The sequence below is a fragment of the Equus przewalskii genome, chromosome X (genome assembly GCF_037783145.1).
Source record: "Equus przewalskii isolate Varuska chromosome X, EquPr2, whole genome shotgun sequence".
NCBI classification, from domain to species: domain Eukaryota; kingdom Metazoa; phylum Chordata; class Mammalia; order Perissodactyla; family Equidae; genus Equus; species Equus przewalskii.
The window spans coordinates 31934611-31955353 of NC_091863.1; the positions used below are offsets into that span (position 1 = coordinate 31934611).

Here is a 20743-nt window from a genome sequence, read left to right on the forward strand (position 1 = left end):
CCCGTCAGAGAGCACTGTGCCTGTCCCATGATCTCCTCAGTCCTATCACTCTTGCGAAACCAGCTGAGTGTGTGCCGTCTCATGTCTCCTCAACCTCAGGCATGCCCTACCCATCATGGAGATCTCCTTTTGCTCTCATTTAGTGATGTCTACAGGCCACATCAGCAATTTCCAAACCTGGTTATACACCAGAATCAACCAAGAAACATATATAATATAGATAATAATAGTTCATGCTTATTACATCCGGGCATTGTTCTAAGGAGTTTATATATATATATACACACACACACACACACAAATTTATATAATGAATATATATAATGAATTTATATAATGAATATATAAAATAAATTCATTAATTATCACAACAATCCCATGAAATAGGAGTACAATTATTATAACTACTTTGCAAATTAGAAAACTGAGGCTGAGAGAGGTGCAGTCACCTGCCCGAGGTCCCACAGCAATGGTGGGGTCAAGATTCAAAATGGAGGGCACGCCTTCAGAGTCCATGCTCCTAACCACTCCACTCCACTCTTAAGAGTCTACTTTTCAGAGTCTTAATACTGACCTCCCTAATCAGGAGCTCCTTAGGGTAGAGACAGACATTCATATTTTTTTAAAGTTCAACAAGAAACTCTGATGTGATCGAAAAGATGAGGATCATCATAAATTGTAAGAATTAATTCTACACTGAACCAGGGGAGAAGGTGTAGAATTTTCCAGGGAACTGATAAGTGCCCTGTTAAGTGTCAAGTTTCTAGGACAGAGAAGACTCTGCCCTCACTTTCTTCTTCTGTGGGGCAGACAATATTATTTTTGTTCATTTATTCATTAATTTAATCAAAAAAATATTACTGGCAGCCTACTGTGTGCCAGGCACTATTCTAGATACTGGAGAACATGGAGCTTATATTCTACATGAGGGAGGTAGACAATAAATAAGCAGGTAAATATCTAACATGCCAGGTAGTGATAAGTGCTATGAAAAACAATAATGCAGCGTAAAACGATAGATGATGGGGTTGGATGGAGTGGGGATGTATAGATGACTTCAGATAGAGGGGTTTGGAAAAACCTCTCTGGGAAGGTGGCATTTGAGCAGACCTGTGAGTGAAGTCAGGAAGGAAGAAATGTAGAGATAGAGGAAGAGCATTCTAGGCAGAGAAAATGGCAAGTGCAAAGGTCCTGAGGTGGGAGCAGCTCAGCAGGTTTAAGGACCATCAATGAGGCCAGAGCAGCTGGAGCCCAATCGTGACAGGGAAATCGGTAGGAGATGAGGTCCTGGAGGAAACCAAGGCAGAGTCATGCAGGGCATTGCACGTCTGGGTATAGATTTGTATTTTATTGTTTGTGAGATGGGACAACTTGAGGAGGTTTTGAGTGGAAAAGCAACATGATCTAACTTGCCTTTTAAAAGGACCAATTTAAAAGAGAATAGACCAGTAGGACAAAGGTGGAAGCTACTGCAATAATCTAAGTGAGAGTTGATGGGGGCTTGGACCAGGGCGGTAGCAGTGGAGGTGGAGAGAAATGGTTGATTCTGGATAGTTCTGGATTTCCTGGTGGATGATATTTAAAGCTGTGGGACTGGATGAGCTCACCAGGAAAGTATGTACAGCGAGAGTGGGCGAGGGACTCAGAGTGGTCTGGGAAAGTCCAAAGTTGAGGACAGGGAGAAGTGAAGTGGATTCAGGGAAGAGACAGAGAAGGAGTGGCCAATGAGGTGAGAACTATGTCAAAGGCTGCTGAGAGGCCGAGCCGGGGAGATGGAGCACGGGCCCCTGGGTTTGACAACATGGAAGTCATTGGTAGCTGGGGGAGGGTAATTTCAGTGGAGTAGGTGAGGCTGGAAGCCTGATTGGAAAGGGATCTGGAAAGAACAGGAGAAAAGAAAGTGGGGACAGCAAGCTTAGACTTATTTCACATTAGTTTAACTATAAAACGGAGGAGGGAAATGGAGTGGCAGCTGGTGGTAGTGATGGGGTCAAGGGAGACTGATAAGGCGGGCCACAGTTCAGAAGGTTTACATGCAGATGGGACTTCCCAGTCAGGAGGGGCAATCGATGATTGCAGGAGAAGCATCTTTGAAGAGGTGAGAGCCATGGGATTCCAGGGCACAAGGAGGAGCTGGCCTTACGGCAGTGAGGGAAGGTCCTGCCCAAGGGGATGTGGAGTGGCAGGGTGTAGAGATGCAGGAGGTGGGGCTAGCCGGTGGGAGGCGCGTGTGGGATTTCACTTCTGAGGACTGCAATTTTCTCAGTAAATAAGAAGGAAGGCTGTGAGCCTTATTCTACGATATTGAACAGCCAAGAATTTTAATTTAAAAGTTGTCCTTTTAGAAACACTAGCAATCACTATAACATATTTATGTGACTTTTCAAGCACAAGCTTTGAAGGGACTCAGCAATTTTCAGCAGGCAGGGTCTTTGGGGATGTTCTCTTCATAATCAAAACACCACGCACTAGTCCAAACAGACTACAAACAGTTTTTCAACTGAAAATCCACCCCCCTCCCCAAATGAAACATCAGATAGGGTCTTGTTAACATTATAACATTGGTTTTAAAAAGTTATCCTTCTTTCTTCTCTAGGCTATGGCCATTTTGCTTTTTTAGATACTGATAGCATTCATTTCATTCATTTTCATTTCATTTCAGACGTCATATGAGAAGTGACTATGAATCCCAACGTTTCTATCCCATTCTCTTACACACTTAAAAAATTCTCCTTCAGTTGACTCCTCAGTGGCTATCCCTGCCTTGTTTTTCCTAATACAGTGGTCATCAAACTGGAATGTGCGTCAGAATCCCTGGGAGGGCTGGCTAAAACACAGAACACTGGGCCCAGATCCCAGACTTTCTGACTCAGCGGGTCTGGGGTGAGGCCTAAGAATCTGCATTTCTGACAAGTTCCCAGGGGCTGCTGCTGCCCGCTGTCTGGGGTAACACTTCGAGAACTACCGCCCCAATAGATTCTGTCGGTTACTCTTTTCCAGTAGTTTTTGAGGGAGGGCCAGGCAGCTGCAAGGCCTCTCTCTGGACCTGCAGGAGCGATGGGGAGGGTGATAGAAAGGAGGACAGCTCACAAGCTTGCTCCACCCCTCTCTCTTTCCCATAGAAGCTCCTGAGCTACCCCTGACAGAGGAGACCCTGGGCTGGGTGGACCTTTGGTCTCCCCCACAAGCATCTCAGATAATTCTCATGTCTGTCCTTGCCCGAAAGCAGTCCTGACTGCAGCATCCCCAGGGTGCTTTCATCTTTCAAGTCCTGATCCCTTGTGCCCCTTCCCACCCTCCTCTCACCCAAATCGCCTTTCCCTGCTCAGATCCCTGATCTCTGGCTTTCCCCTGTCTGCTGCCAGTTGCTCCCAGCGAGCTCTTGGTACAGGATGGATGGGCCTTCATAATAACCCTGGCAGGCAGCTGTGGGGCCAGGGCCTCCCCTTTGAGGCTGATGTGTCTTTGATTTCTTGACAGATTAGCAGCACACAGAAGCGCTGCCCGTGTAAAAGACTGGAGTAAAAGGACCGGCTCTCCACATGACACATGCCTGTACTACACCGTGACTGGCAGGTAAGGGGAAAAGCTATTGCAGCTCCCAGCAAGCTAGATGCTCGTTCTGAAAAGCCTGCATGGCCTAAAAATACCACAAAGGGTGGGAGGGAGAGAAAGGAAACTTTAGCGTGGAATATTTTCAAAAAATTAAAAATAGAAAGGCCTTTGGTAAATGTGAGTCGCCAGTTGCTGTCCCGCTCACCACCTACAGAGCTTTTAGGATTCCTAGCAGCCAGCCAGTATCCGGCGTGACAGGAACAGTGAAATTATTTCGGGGAACAGAGTCAGGCCACCAATAGATGGATGGCAGAAGCAAGTGTGGAGAGACGAAAGTGCCACGTGGTGGGCTGAACTGATTGGGATTCACAATAAAGCGGTCTGGGAATTAATGAGATCCAATAGATGTGGGGTTCGCCTCTGATTTGATGAACCACTTTGTCAGCCTTGCTTAACCTCAATCTCAAATCAGTGAGATTATAGAGTCTGCAACAGGACCCTCTGATTCTGCTCCTCTTCTTGGTAGGATGCCAGGATGCCACCTTAGATCTCTTGTACTGCCTCCTCCCCTCTCTCCCCTCCCCTCCCTGTAGCCTCTTCCTTCATTCTTAGCTCTGGCAGATGAATGATTTGGTTTAGTTTCATTCTTATTGTCTTTCTTAGAAAATGCCTGGATTAGCGATGTGTGCATGTCCTCCCCGTGAATGAGTTGCCCTGATCAAGGACCTCATATGTAGATCTGGCCCAGGACTAGCAAGATCTTGTGGGAAGGGAAGCTGTGGCATGTTAGCGCATTCCAGAAGGTTTAGTTTGTATTTCTGTCCTGTTCTAGGAGAAAAATTGCACCTGAAAAAAAGATCAGAATTATGCAGAGGAGGAAACTGGATTTCTACTCTCTAAAGAGTTGAACAATTCAACACATCAGGTTGGGCCCAGTTGGGAGAGGTTGGAAATGGGGGCACACGTTCTTGAAAAGACATTTTCCTGGCGAGGCCCAGGGTAGAAATGCAGACTTGAGGCTCTATAGGCAATCTGATTTATTTTTCCAGTTCCCCTCTAACAGATGAAGCAGAGAGGACCCTCAGTAAATGTTCGCTGATTTCAAATAAATGGATGATGGGCTGGGCTGGCATTCATGCCAAGCTGTAAGACTTACCATCAAGGCTATTGTATTTGGCTAGAGTTTTTTCAGTGAGGGGTACAATGAGCTGTCCTAGGGTCTCCAAGGGCTGAGTGATTATCACCCCAACAGTGCCCAGGGCACACATTCCCAGCTGTCAAGTTACCAGCTGCATGCCAGGGGTCAGGGAGACAGAGAGACAGTTGGCAGGGCCACTGTGTCAGCAATGTCACGTATGGTTGCATGACCTTAAGCTGCCCTCGCAGTCCAGCCCCATCCTGCTCAGCTCTTGACCTCTGTTATCAGGTGTGTATGCATTTGAAAACCCCTCCTCCCATAGATGAATTGGGTTGATAAGTACTAAAGGTTGCTGAATTCCCATGGACCCTCTCTGAGAATTTCAGAAGGCTCCATATCATGGATATTCTTAAGATGTAAAATGTTGTATTATATAAGATGTGTCAAAACCCACTAGGAGTATATGGAGGTATTTAGATAAACAGATAATCTGGGCAAAAAATTGCCTCTTGTGGAGTTGACTTTGGAGATGAAACCCTTGGGGAAAATTCTAGTGTCCTTTGAACAGCTTCGTTGGTGGTGTTCAGAAAGATGGTATCCTGGGTACAAGTTTTTTAAAGGTACCTCTAAGACTAGGAAGCACCTAATTCAATTTATTCAATATCTAAGGTTCAGAGAAGTTAAGTGACTTTCTCAAGGGTCATCACTAGTTTAAGGCTCACAGCACTAAAATTAGCAGCCTGGGCTTAGAATGGAAGACAATTTCGTAGGTCTTTCCATGGTACCATATTGCAGTTCCTTTTCATGACTGGATATTCATGATTTCAAAAGCAGCAATGGGAGCAAGGTTAGGGAAGAGAACGTTATGGAGCATCTTTTGTGTGCTTTGCATGGTGCCAAGTACTTTATATAAATGAGCATATCTAATTCTTAAAATGTTCTTTTGAAGTGGGTATTAAAAGCCAGATTTTGCAGTAAAGGAAACTGAGATGCAAAGAGATGGGTAAACCAGCATACTGATTTTTGACGTATTAATTTGACTACAAAGACCATACTGAGTCTACATTACCACGTACCAGACTGCCAACCAGATTGGCCCAGAGGGCTCAGTAGATAGGCCAGATCCTGCTCTGGTCAACTGCCAGAGTACAAGGGCACTGAGTTATGATAAGGGAGATATCACCATGGCCTTGGTACATAATAGAAGTCTGCATGTTTCCTCTTTGATGATCAGTGAAGCCACAGCAAAATTAAAAATAGAAAAGTTACTAGTAAAGAATAACAAATTATAAAAGCTATGACATGAGACAGCGTTTCCCTCATCCTAAGCCCCTAGCCGCTGGTTCCATCCTTCTTAAACTCACCTACCAAATGAGGACAGCTTTCGCCAGTATTGAAAGGGCTGCTATAATATTTGCAGAATGGCTGAATGAAAAAAAAGCTCATTTCAAGAATCTCAAAGTACAAAACAAGGACCAATAGGTGAAATCAAAAGAAGGCAGTTTCAAGCTAAAAGGTAGAAGAACTTTCTAGGAAGTGTATCCGTGTGAGTATGGGATGGGTTGCTTCAGAATGAGCTAAGTTCTCTGCCTTGAACATGCTTAAACAGAGGTTTGGAAATACTTTGGGGGTTTGGCATTGAATAAATGTTGAGTTGGATGATCTCCAAGGGCCTTTCAGGCTCTGAGAGTCCATGACATGTGACACCCACAGTGAGATGATCAATAGTTGACTGAACCCTTTGACTTTTCTAGCCTGTCATCGTGCAACACCTCTGCTTAGTGTGCTCATCATCGCCATCAATACTGATGGAAATTGTGGTGAACCTTAATCCATTTTCAACTGGAAACAGATTTCGCTCCTATCTGAGCCAACTCTGGTCTACTGTTCAGTGCCAAAAGAAGGATTGGGGGAATGAGACCCAAGCCAAATGAGTATGTATGGTTCTACCTGAGGCATAGGGGATTTAAAGGGATGAGTAGGTGGAAGCCACAAGGAAGCAGGACTGTCCAAGTCCTTCAGAGGTAGTGACTTCTGGCCCAGCTCAGGTCAGCTGTGACTGGAGTGAGGGAAAGACTCAGATATCATGGGAGAGGCCAGATCATTGCCTCTTTCAGGTTTCTTCCAGTGAAAGACTCTATGGTTTTTAATGAGGAGACATTTAGTAACAGGAGCTCTGCTCCCTGCCAGCCTTTCCAGATGAGGGAAACCTTTTGCACTTTCTCCAAAGTATGTCTATTGAAGCAAAATATATGCCAATCCTATGACTAGCAAACCACTTCTGGGCATGTACCCAAGAGAAATGGGGTTTTGTATCCTCCAAAAGACATGATTAAGAATGTTCATGGCAGCTTTATTCATAATAGCTCCAAACTGGAAACAACCTATAATATATATCAATAGTTGAATGGGTAAGAAAATTGTTGTATATTCATACAGTGAAATACCACACAGCAATGAAAAAGGAGTGACTACTGATACATGCAACATTGAGGTGTCTCATAGACGTAATAGTGAGTGAAAGAAGTTAGATGTCAAAAAAAATACATACTGCATGACTGCATTTAAACAAAGTCCCGAAACAGGCAAAAAGTAATCTATGGTGAGAGAAGTATGAACAGCAATCATGTTTGGCAGGATGGAGGGTGTAATTGACTGAGATGGGCCATGAAGACAATTTGGGAATAGCTGGAAATGTTGTATCTTAATCTGGTGGCGAGTAAATATAAAATTTCATGTAACTGTGATCTTTCAATTTTATTGCGTGTAAGTTATATCTCAATATTAAAAGAGAGTGGAAAAGAAAAAGAAAAAGAGATAACAGTTTCTTTCCCACGGAGACTGGGTTATATTCTGGATTCTGCCAGTCCTCCATGTTAAGGGAAAATATCCTAGCCTGCTGCTTTGATAAACTGATCCTTGAACAAAAGAAAGCACTGGAGTGGTACTACTGTAACCACTAATTCTGGAAGATAATGTGACGTTATTATACAGATTTCAAAATGCACTGAATCAAATTTTGGCTCCTAGACCTGGGTTCTACTTCCAGGTCTGCCACTCATTAGCTATGTGTTCTCAATGTTTTTTTTTTTATCTTTCGGGGCCTCAGTATTCTCATGAATGAAATGGTGAGTCATTCATTCATTCAATAAATATTTATTGAATGCCCACTATGTGCAAGACACTGAGCTAGGTATGTGGGGGAAACAGATAAATCAGACTTTCACAGAGCTGAGAGGCAATTGAGACACTACGTGTAAAATCGCATCATGAAGAGAAAGAGCTGCAGTAACTCAAGAACTTATTAAGATGTGATAATGATGGCGAACACCCAATTCAGTGAAATAAGGTAATTCTTTACCCCAGGAAATTAATACTTTTGCTAAAGTATGACTCTCGGTCTTCTGTGTATACAAACATTTGCATCTAATTGGAAAATTTACTCTGTACTGAGATTTTTCAAGTTCAAAAGTACCTTTAGATGTTAATGTGATATGAATTGAGAAAGACTTAACCTAGAGTATAGTCAATTGGATAGGAATACAATTATTCACATTTGGAAGCCAAATGTGTTTTGTGCCTGGTTATTTTTCCACGTGTGGAAAGCTATGAAATAAGTAAATAAGTCACAAACGCAAAAAGCAAGTATAGTATGACACCATTTATATAACCTTTAAAAACATGCAAAAGAATACTACACATTGTCTCTGGCTGCGTGCAAGCACATGAGCGATGGGACCGCCCCTGCCTATAAGCAGTATGCAATTGCAGGAGAGCCATGTCTTAGACTGGGTTCTCCTCCAGGGAGCCTGAGACCAGAACTTGTGTGCAGGACATTTATTGAGGGGTGATCCCAGGGAATAGGAGTGAAGGAGCAGGGACAGCAAGACAAGACAAGGGGAAAGGCCAGGAAAGGGGTTGTTATTTAGGTCACTGCTTTAAGGAAAAGGGCTCAACTCCACTGGGACCTGTGGGAATTGTCCATCCTAAGGGCGTTTCTACAAGGCTCTGTTCCCATGTGTTGAGTTTTCTTCTGAAGGTGCTAATTCCCACATACTTTTGTGATGTAACTGGAAGGTTAGGCACACTCCTCAGGGTTTTGAGGAAAGCCTTGGAGTAAAGAAGCAGAGACTTGAGGTGGGCCCTGAAGATAGGATACTGCCAGTGTGGCTGAAGGCTGAAACCAGAGGTGGGCTGAGGGTATGCGACATGTGGCACGAATCACATCGGTTTTAGGTTCTTACCCCTGGGAAAAGAGGGAAAGGAAGGGAACGAGACAGGGATACACAGGGAGCTTCAGCTGGATCTCTAATGTGTTGTTTCTTAAGAAAATGTGTGAAGAAAACATGGCAGAATGTGAATCTTCAAAAAAGCTGGATGCTAGGTGTATGGGTGTTCATTATATTATTCTCGATAATTTTCTGTATTCTTGAACTATTTCAGAATGAAAAAATTAGGTTGCATCAGCATTAATTTGTTTCAGGGGAGCTCTGATTAAATAATTATGCAGAGCAGTAATGTATCAAATAGTAATATAATTTGCCACTAGTTCTTAAATTAAGTTAATGTACCTAAGTATAATTTCGATGGAATTTGACTAACAAAATATTGAGTTTTATCCAAAGTGTCATGGTTTAATTTTTATTCTGGTTGAAAGATCTGACTCGATAAACTTTTGATTGTCTTTCCAGTTGTCTTACCGGGGTACTTCGTAAACAGAGGGTGATTTATCCATTTTCTGGTTGGGAAAACGGTAACCCAGAAGAATTTACTAATTCATTCAAGATCACTCAGCAGTAGAAAGGCAGGAGAACAATGCAGAGCTGTACCCTTTTATTTTCATCTGGGATCCCCTCCCCATTTTACCCAAATCTTTGCAAAATGATCAACAGACAAGGAACACACAGTGGCGTGCGCACCGTGTAAGGATCTGGAGTACGCATGCATGTGATTTGGTCAACACAGGGGCGTGGTGGGGGCCATAGGGTTTACAATCTTTGCATTCGAGGATTTCACAACCTAGTGAAGATATGAATAAACATATCAGCTGTATCAGCCCGTTTCTCCTAAGTGTGAGGAAATGGTCACAGTGGCTTTTGCCTGTAGAACATCAGTGGCAGCTGCCACCACCACACAACTGTTTACTGAGCGTCCACTGTGTGCAGAGACTGCTGTTAGCATTGCTCATTTCCAGACCATCCCAAGGTTACCGAGTTCCTCTTAACCTTTCCTTAGATTTGTGTACGCTGCATTTTATCCCCTGAGGCTCACAGCCCCTTGTCCAAGGGCAATTTGTTTGTAGCAGGAGGTGTTTGGAGGAGCAAGCAAACTCAAACCCAACAACCGTACTAACAACCACAAAAACCAACACAGCCCAACTCTGAGGAAAGGTCCCCTTGTTACGGCCACTTTCGAGACTTCATGGCTCCACTCAAGTCAAACAGTTCAAGTGGTTGAACTTAGAACTTGGACACAGAACCTTGTTTTCTGGAAGGAACTTGATCAGCTGTTTAAATGGTCATTGGGTAATACTGCAGAATAACAGCTGCAGACCCCTGGGCTTTTGACACTTATGACTGATGGAAAATGCCATTTGCACCCCTTGATTCACATGAAAAAAGCCCAGTGCAAAATTACAGCTGACGGGTTTGTTTTTCTTTCTGCCTTTTCTGACTGAATGGCATTTTAATTGAGGCATTCTTGTGGCACACAGGCAAGTAGCTTGGCTTCCTCTATATACTTTCCAGACCTGTCACTGAACTCATGAATGATTAAATATCCCCTTCAATCTGGGCCCCCTGAGAGCGGCACCCTAATTTCCCAAACTACTCTCCAACAGTTGGCAACTCCAGCCTTCCACTTGGTCTTTGAGTTGTCGGAGCAGGCAGTGTCAGAACTGGGGAGCTCAGAGTGACAATAGAAAAACCAGGCTTACAGACAGCAGCAAGTTCCTCAGTGGCTCCAGTGGGAACCCAGTTGGAGGAAGCTGGGTACCCCAGATGTCTATGTCTCTTGATCACTTCCCACTGTTGACATGGCACCACACTGGGTTTTTCCTACTTCTCTGGCTACGCCTGCTGCCCTCCTGGTGTTCTTCAGCCAACTCTGGAAAAAATTCTTAACCAGGAGTATGAGTTCTGTGGCAGACGTTGTTGGTCCCTAGGTGTGTCTGCTGGCTGTCACCCTTGGGGGCAATCTAATGGTTCCTTACTGCAAACATCTGCACTTCTTGAGGGTGCTCTCTGGCCATTGGACGCGGATGTTCTTGGGCCTGCAGGCGGTAAGAGTAGGGTGGAGAGTGAGTCCTATGTGACCAGAAGGGCCAGAGAGTTAATGCCCCTGGGGTGACCCTCAACCATTGAGGGTTGGGAGATGGTAGACAAATTCTCCAGCTTCCTTGCTGAGTGAGTGGGCAATTCTAGGGTGTGTTCCACAGAGTTTCTCAGAGGGGCTGCAGCAGAATTGAGCCCAACTTGCCCACTGATGTATCTTTTTCGGCTTTTCTCCCTTCCCTGCTCATTTTTCCACTCCTTCTCCATATTTTCTGAGATCACCACCCAAACAAACCTCTTGTACCCAAATCTTTGTCCGAGGGTCGGCTTCTGGAGGATCCCATACTAACTTCCTGAAATTTCATGCAAATTTTTGTTTAGAGTTGTGAATGTGAAGAGCCTTCATCAACTTTTTAAAAGGGTCTGTGACCCCAAAGAGGCCAAGAACCAGTACCTAACCTCTTTTCCCCAGGTCATCTCATCTTCTGAGATCCAGACAGAGACCCGGGTGCTTTCTGTGTGTATCCCACTGCAAGTCTCACAGCATCTCACACTTAAATGTCTGTTTCAGATGCTGTGCTGTGCCACCCAGCACCAGCCATTAGAACAGAAGGACCTACTCTCTCAGCTGCTGGGAAGCTTGTTAGCTGATGGCTCAGCTCTCAACTGTCTGCAGGAATTGCCTTCAGCTGAGTGGAGCCATATCACTCAAGGTTCAAAGCTTTCGCCTGGGGTAATCTGCATCCAACGGCTGGATGATGAAAGGGACAAAGTGCTGGCTCCCTTGCCCCAACTCAGGACAACTCTTGCAGGGCGCTCCCAGCTCCAGAGCTCCCCACGACTTTGGCTGAAGCCTCTGTCGAGACTGCATCACGGTCCAACTTCTCCCTCTGCCCCGTCTTGCTTCCTTCCCTTTCCCCCAGCAAGGGTCAATCCTGAGAGCACTTTCAAAGAAACTTCCTGCATTCTAACTTCCGAATAAGAGCCTGCTTCCAGGGCACGCAGATCTGTGACAATTCAGGAATCGTCTCTGCCTCTTCTCTTTCCTTACCCATCCCATGCAATCAATCCCTCAATCAATCAAAATTTGAGTCTTGTCGATTGTAACTTTGGAACATCTCTCGAATGCACCCATGTTCCCCCACTCCATTCTGATGCTTTCTTCTCAGTTACGGCCTGGATGTCTGAGACAGCCTCCTGACTGCTCTCAGACTCCTGCTTTGCTCCTCTCAAACACATTCTTCCTATTGCAAACAGAGCCATCTTTCTAAAGAGTAAATCTGGTCTCATCACTGACTTGCTTATAACCCTCCAGTGGCTCACTATTGTCCTGAAGATCAAGTTCTTGACATGACTTAGACTTTCAAGACCTCCATCCCCTATGGGTCCCTCCAGCCTCACGTCGCCCTTTATCCTGCCTTGTATGCACTGTGTGCCAGCCAAACTGGACTGCTTGCTGTTTCCCAAATTCACTACAACTTGGGGCCTTGGTGCCGGCTCCTCCCCCACTTACAGTTTTACTTCTCCACCTCCACCCAACATACGTGCACACACACAGGCCTATACCAAAATTGCTCCTTCTTAGATTTCTCCAGCCCCTCCTCCCCTCCCAGGGGCTTCCACGGCCCCACGTTGGTGTTCCACAATTGGAGCATGTCTTAAGTTGGATTTCCCAGAAGTAGGCGCTGAAGTGAGAATTCCTGGGAAAGCAGTGTACTAGGCTGTGTTTCCAAGAATAATCAGTAAGGAAGTGGGGAAACAGGAGCTAGAGGGAAGGAAGCCACGCCAGGGTGCGTGATTAAGCCAAGTCCCCCAAAGGGTGGGTAAAATTCTTCTAGCACTAATTCCTATGTGTGGGTTTTCCCCCCACATCACCAAGCAACTCTCTGACACCAGCTGGGTGTCCTATAGTTCAACTCAGTTCTGACACTATCTACCCAGAGATAGCATCAGATCCCACAGGTTAAATGCTAGGTCCTACAAGATTGCCCCTCCACCCCGACTTCAGATACCAGTTGCAAGTCCAGGTTGTTGCCTGTGCTTCTGACCAACCGGCTATAAATCCGAAGTTCTCATGACCCCGTCCTTGGATTTGATTAATTTTCTAGAGTGGCTCACAGAACTCAGACACATTTTACTTGCCAGATCACTGATTTATTATAAAAGGATGTAACTTAGGAACAGCCAGACAGAAGCGATGTATAGGGCAAGGTGTGGGAAAGGGCAAGGAGCTTCCACGCCCTCTCTAGGTGCACCACTGTCCCCAAATCTCAGCGTGCTCACCAACTTGGAAGCTCTCTGAACCCTGTCCTTTTGGATGTTTATGGCGGTTTCATTACCTAGGCATGATTGATTAAATCATTGGCCATTGGTGATTGATTCACTCTCCAGCCCCCTCCCTCCATGGAGGTCAGAGGGTGGGACTGAAAGTTCCAGCCCTCTAATCATTGGTTGGTTCCCCTGGCAACCAGCCCCATCCTTAGGTGCAGTCCAAAAGTCACCTCATTAGCATGACAAAAGATAAATTCTAGGGGCTTTAGGAGCTCTGTTTCAGAAATGGGGACAAAGACCAAATATACATTTATTACAAATTACAATATCACAATAGATAACTTTGGCTCAACTCCAGAGGGGAGCTCTGAAGATGGCAAAAGCCACACCTCAGAACTGTCTCAAACAGGGGATGGAGGAGCTGGAGTAATTACACTTATTTATACTTTATACTTATGGAATATTTATACACCCATCTGTCTTTGGTTAAAGGGAGGGGGAAGGAAAGTTGCCAGGTACTTCTGGCTTTCTTTGATGCAAAATCAGGCTCCAGCAGCCTGGGGGCAGTCCTCTGACAAAGGGACACAAGTGATCTTGGTAGAAGTAAAAGTGCTTTGAGAGCAGGTGGGTGGAACTGGTAAAGAGGTCCAAGGGGATGTGGGCAGAGACTAGCCGGTATCTGCTATGGGACTCTTACCACACTGGGCTGTAATGGCCTGTTAACTGCCTGTAGCCCCTTGCCTCACTCCACGAGGCAGTGAGCTCCTTGCTGTCAGGGCCTATATGTTCATTGTGGTCAGCCTAGCACATAGCCAGTGCTCACTAGATGTTTGTTGAGTGAATGAATGAGTGGAGGAATGGATGAATGGGTGGCTGAATAGCATCCACCTCTAACAGTAGCCTTTGAAACAGGGACCTTCTACAGTGAGAGCACTGGCAGATAGGTACAATTTTCCTACATTTGAAAATACCTTGTCCTCCTTGTGAGAGAGATGCTTATCATAGTTAGAAAAAGATGAGCTTCTTTGGCAGGGACCCGGGAGAGAGGTGTTTACTCCCCATGCCACTCACAAGCTTCACAGATGTCTCGCTTTCCCAGCTAGAGAAGCCTGGTGCCAGCAGGCAGCAGGAGCATCAGGCCTCACAACGAGAAAGCAACAGATAGCGCTGGAGGTCTTAGGTCTGAGAACAGCCAGGAGCCATGGTCTGTCAGCCCAGGAAGGGACTGTTGGAAATAAATCCACTACCCTCATTGTCGCATTTAACACCGAGGGTGAAAGGAGGCAATGTCCTTGTCCAAAGCCTCACTGACTGGCTGAAGCTCTCAGAGGGATGAGTGGCAGGGCCAGGTTCTCACCCAGGGCTGGAAGCCCCCACCGTTCCCCCTCCCCCACCCCATCACTTACTGCCACCCATTCACCAAACCTCCTGCCTTGTCCTCTGAATTCCTGCCCTTCCTCAAAACACTTTCTTCAATAATTTTTTTCAAAATAAACTTTATTGAGATATAATAAACATGAAGCAAAATGTGCCAATTCTAAACATCCAGTTCCAAGGGTTTTGTCAAATTTATGTACTCACGTGTGGTATGTGTTATCACTACAGTCAAGATACAGAACGTTTATAATGACCTCCAAATTTCCCTTATGTCCATTTACAGCCAACCCCCCCAACCCCTGGCCCCAGGCAGCCATTGATTTGCTTTCTGTCTCTATGGATTAGTTTCACCTGTACTTGTGTCATATAAACAGACTCATACAGGGATTTTTGTGTGATTTTGTTGTCTAGTTTCCTTCATTTAGCATAATTATTTTGAGATTCATCCATGGTGTTACATGCCTTAGTAGTTTGTTCCTTTTTATTGCTAGGAGTATTTTCTTGTATGGATGTACCAAAATGTATTCCCCTAGCTCCCTGTTGATGGACATTTAGGTTGTTACTAGTCTTTGTCTATTATGAAGAAAGCTGCTATGGATGTTCTTATATAAGTCTTTGTGCAGATATCTGTTTTCATTTCTTTTGGGTAAATACTTAGAAACGGAATGGCTGAGTCATATGGTGGGTGTCTGCTTAATTTTATAGGAAACGGACAAACTGGTTTTTAAAGTGGCTGTATCATTTCACAGTCTCAGCAGCAATGTAGGGAAGTTCTACCTGCTCCACATCCTTGTCAACACTTAGTATTGTCAGACTTTTCATTTTTAGTCATTCTAATGGGTATGTAGTAATATCTTGTGGTTTTAATTTGCATTTTAGTGACATTGAGTACTTTTTCATATACTTATTGGCCATTTCTATTTGTCTTTGGGGAAGTATCTGTTAAAATAGTTTGCCCATTTTTCGCTTGACTTGCTTGTCTTATTATTGAGTTGTAAGAGTTCTATATTCTGGATACCAGTCTTTGTGATATGTATATTGCAAATATTTTCTCCAAGTTTGTGGCTTGCTTTTTCATTTTCTTAAAGGTATCATTTGTGAGCCAAAGTTTTACATTTTGATGAAGTCCATTACCTTTTTTTTTTTGTAGTTCATTCTTTCTTGTTGTTATGTTTATCTACAAATTTTTGCCTACTCCAATGTCACAAAGATGTTTTTATTTTTCTCTAGTACTTTTATTATTTTAGCTTTTATATCTACGTCTATGATCCATTGTTGAAGCCTTTTAATCCACCCAAACTCGGAGGGGATTTCCATGATGGTGGCTGAGGAGCTGATTCCATACACTGCTAGGTGCAGGGGTGACAACTTGCCAATAGGGTTTGTCTCCTCTTAGGTCCTTAGTGCACTTGGAGTCAACCTTCAGTAGCCCAAGTGTCATGTGCTTGGAGATGTAGAACTGCAGAGTGGCATTTAATGAGTTGTTCTCAGAAATGGTGCAGAGCACTGGCTGTGTGAATGTAGGGCAGTCGTTTGACCTTTCTGAGACTTTACTTTCATCTGTAAAATGGGGATAATGAAACCTCTCGTCCTGGGCAGTTGCCATCACGCAGTGAGAGAGTGTATATAAGAAAGTGGGCAGCAGGGTCTGACCCACGGAGGCCCTCACCGAGGAGGAGCTCCTCTTGCTTCTGCTGCTGTTGTGGCCGTGTTGCCTCAGCATTATTTGAATGCCACACAGATGGCCTGGCCTGGGGTTTTATAAAACTGTGCTGATGGCATGTGTTGATGGCTGTCTGCGAGCCCATTTGAACCTTTTTAAAAATAGGTCCCTGCTATATTTGGCAGGTCACCAGTCTGGTATGAAGGGACTTTCAGGGCCATGCTGATGAAGCAGCTGAGCATGGCTCAGGAGTGGCCACCAGTGAGCTATGAGTCAGGACACCTTTGGCAGGCCTCTTGCCATATTTACAAAATGAGTCTGTGAGAACTTTCTGTTTAATCTCGGGAGAAGGGACAGATGGGGATTATGGGAAGGCCTGACTCTTTGCCCTGACAGATTACGTGGTCACATCATCTCCTCCCCAGCCTTCCGCAAAGTCAGAGACTGTGCCCCTAAGTGTAATTTGAGGAAACAGGGCAGAAGTGCTGATGGATATATTTTAAGGCTTGTAGTTTTATGCTCTGGACTCACTTTCCTTTTAAACTTTACCTGTGAAGTTGAATACACCCTCTTTCCAGAACTGCTCTAATACTGGAGAACCAGTATTCAGTTCCAGAACTGCTTTTTTTTCCCCTTTTTTGTGAGGAAGATTGGCTCTGAGCAAACATCTGTTGCCAATCTTCCTCTTTTTGCTTGAGGAAGATTGTCGCTGAGCTAACATCTGTGCCAATCTCCCTCTATTTTTTTATGTGGGATGCTGCCACAGTGTGGCTTGACGAGTGGTGTTAGCTCCGTGCCTGGGAACCAAACCTGCAAACCCTGGGCCTCCGAAATGGAGCACATGAACTTAACCACTATGCCACTGGGTCGGCCCCCATAACTGCTTTTAATACTAGAAATTCTGATTGGGTGCCTGGTTTAGTTAGTCCTGTGTACATGATGACAACACACAAACCCATTAGTCAAGTTATGTCACCCTCTGTGCCACAGTTTTCTCATCTGTAAAATGGGGATAATAATAATGCCTTATACATTTGTGTGAGGATTAAATTGGCTACCACAAACAAAGTGATTGAAGAGTGCCAGGCACATGGTAATAAACTCGGTAAGCACGATCTATTATTATTGTTTTATTCCACTTGAAATTACTTTTTTTTCCCCTTCTGCAAGTATGTGTGCACACACATCAAGTATCTGGGTGAGTGTTTGGGAGGGTCTTATCCGCACTTTACATTTTTCCCTTGATCAACAAAGTGTCTATTTGGAAGTCCTTAAGTAGAGGGCGATTAGCAATTAACAATAGCCAAGATTCCTCTTAACCTTTATTTAATGTACTGAAATTCTCCTTGCTTCAATGGCATTTTGTGGCTTCCCCCCTCCTCCCCCAAGCAATTTCTTGAGAGTTCCGGGAAGTTTGGGCTGAGTATATCATAGAAACAACCACTCCCGTCGTATCCTGGGGAAAAGCACCTCTCAGCATTCTCGGCACTGTACGTTCTCACACTGTGTGCTCGCTCCTGCCCCTGCCCCCTTCCCTCCATCTGGTCACCCAAGCCTAGCCCTCCTCCTCCTCCTCATTCTCTAAAGTGTTGTGCAAACCATCATCCCATCAAAGTAGTTGGAGAAGTGGGATAAGTTTCAGTGTATGATGAGGGTGGAGTGGGGAAGCAGGAGGCAGGTGGTTTAGCTCCAAAGTGTTGGGGAAAAGGAAGAGAGGAGAGGCTGGGGTGTTAGAGCTCTCACCCCACACTGAGTACTGAAAACATGCTCACTGTGAAGAGCGGTACCAGGGTCTCAACCAGAGTTCTCTTACCCTAGGGTGGTGAAGACAAAGGCTGCCACCCCACCCTGGTTTAGAAGCCACAGATCTCTCCTCAAACACAAAGATGCCCAGCAGGATTGGCTTTATGGTCCTGCGACCAGCACAGTTGTAGCATAGAGCCCCACGCTCAAAAGGGCCTCATGCATGGAGTTCAATGCTCTGTAGTTGCTATCTTGAAATTCTTAATAATTTGATCATTGACTTTGTATTTTGTAAATGGAGTTCAATGGCATAATGGAACACAATGGTGCTGGGAGCTTGAAGCATCAGCTCACTGTGGTTCTGCCTCCTGCTGCCTCCTTGCTTCCCCAGGACAGATTCTTGACTGATGGCTGCCCTGCTCCCATACTGTGACCACTGCCACTTCTGCCCTCAGTTCTTGTCAGGAGCCTAGGTACAGGTGCAGGAAGGATTGAGGACAGGAGTATGTGCCCTGCCCATCTTGGTGTGGAGCATAGCTGTGGCCACCTCTGCCCTAGGTTTGCAGAGTGACTGAGCAGGGGTAGGCTACGGGTCAGGGTGATGGGTTCATGGGAAGAAGAGATGCCTGGTTCAACTTCCCTGTCCTTGGCTGGGGCACAGCGTGTTGGTGCCACATTAGTGGGATGGGGGAACTTGGCAGTCAGTGAGCCAGACACACGCATGCACACACGCATGTACCAAGTCACAAGATGGGGCCCTTCGGCCACCTGTCAGGGGCTGCATTCCCCCACAGCTACCCTTGTTCCCAAGAGAGTGTGACATTAAATAGCAAATACAAAATGCCAGGACAGGTCAAGAGAAAGAGTGCCGAAGAAAGGAAAAAGCTTTGTATTTTAGGATCTTTAAAAGAACTTTTTTTTTCTGCTCTTGAGCAAGGAGCCCTGCATTTTCACTTGTCACTGGGCCCCACAAATTATGTACCCAGTCCTGGTGCCCAGGTTTAAGCAGTATCCAGCTGTTTGGGGTTCACTCTTTTGCCAGGTTCCAGCTGATGGAGAGGGAGAGAAGAGCATGGCTGAAGTGCTCCCATTGTCTGAAGTTGCCAAATGGGGAGGGCTGCACGTCACTTCTATTCACAGTTCGTTTGCCAGAGCTCGGTGTCATAGCCGTATTTAACTGCAAGGGAGAAAAGATCTAGTGAGCCGGATGTCCAGGGGGAAGAAGTAAATGCCAATGTTGGTGAGCACTGGGTGTCGCTGCCAAACCCCCCAAACATGCTTCTCCTCTTGGTAATGACACCATCATTTATCTAATCATGGAGGCCAGTCAGCTCACAGGCCCTTGTCCCTTGTCACTTTATGGCCAATGCCTTCTAAAGCCCTGATAGTTTTATCTTTGCACCTTTCTTTGATCTGTCCACTTCTCTTGATCCCCACCTCCACCATCCTGGTCGAAGTTCTCACAGTCCCTCAGTAATTTCTAAACAGTTTGACTGTGCATCTCTATGATTAACAAATTGTGAGCACAGGCCTCATATATAGGTACTTCTGTTTAGGAATAACATCCATGCCCCAATGCTTTTCTGAATTTTAGATATTAGCAAAGCTTAATTTCTTTCTATTTTTTTTTAAAACAATCTAGTTTCGTATTTTCTCTCATACCTTAATCAATGACCATCTTGTGCATTTCCTGGGATATGAGCCCCTCACATTGACGATCAATGGCCTAGATGCCTACAATAGACTTCAGGTTGTCCGTTTGCTTTCACTCTTACCCTCATGCATCTCCCTCATCTAATTTCTTCCCTGTTGCCGTCCATTCACCCCTATGCAGATAGTTATTGAGAGACCACTGGGTACCAGGCACTGTTCTTGGCAATGGGATACTCAGGACTCAGAAAGTTCCTGCTCCACTCGGAGCTTCTTCTAGTGGAGGTGGGTGGGAGACAGAAATAAACAAAATAAATGTGGCAGGTACTGGTGAGTGCTCTAAAGACAAATAAAGCAGGGAAAGGGGATAGTGACTAGGGGTAGGAGTGGCAGAGTGCTATGTTAGAAAAGGCTTTGCTGAAGAGGTGACATTTGAGTCCCAAATGAATTGACGTTGAGAGCCACACAGCAATCTGGGAAGGCAAACACTCTGCAGTGGGAACACGCTCAGCTTGGGCATGCAACAGCGGAGACGAGCAGACTGGAGCAGAGTAAGCAAGAGGGAAGTGGCAGGAGAGGGGACTGGGGAGAGCGGCAGGGGCCATTTCCTGCAGGGCCTTGTAGACCATGGTACATGTGTTGTGTTCTGAGGATGATGGGAAAGCACTGGAGTTTTGAGTAGAGGGAGGGCGTGATCAGTCTTATACTTTAGAAGGATCACTATGGCTGTCGTGTGGAGAACAGACTGGAGGTGGGGCGAGGGAGGAAACAGGGAGGCCGCTTGGGAAGAGACTTTAGAAATCAAGTGAGAAGTGATAGTAGGGTGGATTAGGCTAGTGGCAGCAGGAGTTGGAAAGTGGTCAGATTTGAGCTGTATTTTGAGGGTAGGCTCAATTCTGATAACGTCTCTCTTATGCTCAAAACATTTTGATGGTTTCCTAACTCTTGGGATAAAGTCCAAAATCATTAACAAAGTGTATAGGGCCCCCCCAGGGCCCAACTCTTATCCACCTCTCCACTGGGCACTGCATTCCCTCTCAGGGTCTTTATTCTAGCCCTTATTGTTATTTCTCA

The 20743-nt window shown here is 45.2% G+C and overlaps 1 long non-coding RNA gene across 1 annotated transcript in view; it reads left to right on the plus strand.

The window, feature by feature from the left end:
* The window catches only part of LOC103557302 (uncharacterized), a 47252-nt gene that overhangs the window by 13732 nt on the left and 12777 nt on the right, over positions 1 to 20743 (plus strand). Inside the window, exons 2-3 of the long non-coding RNA XR_011535789.1 lie at positions 3481 to 3576; positions 4388 to 4480. This is a non-coding gene — a long non-coding RNA (uncharacterized lncRNA). The remainder of the gene's footprint in view (positions 1 to 3480; positions 3577 to 4387; positions 4481 to 20743) is intronic.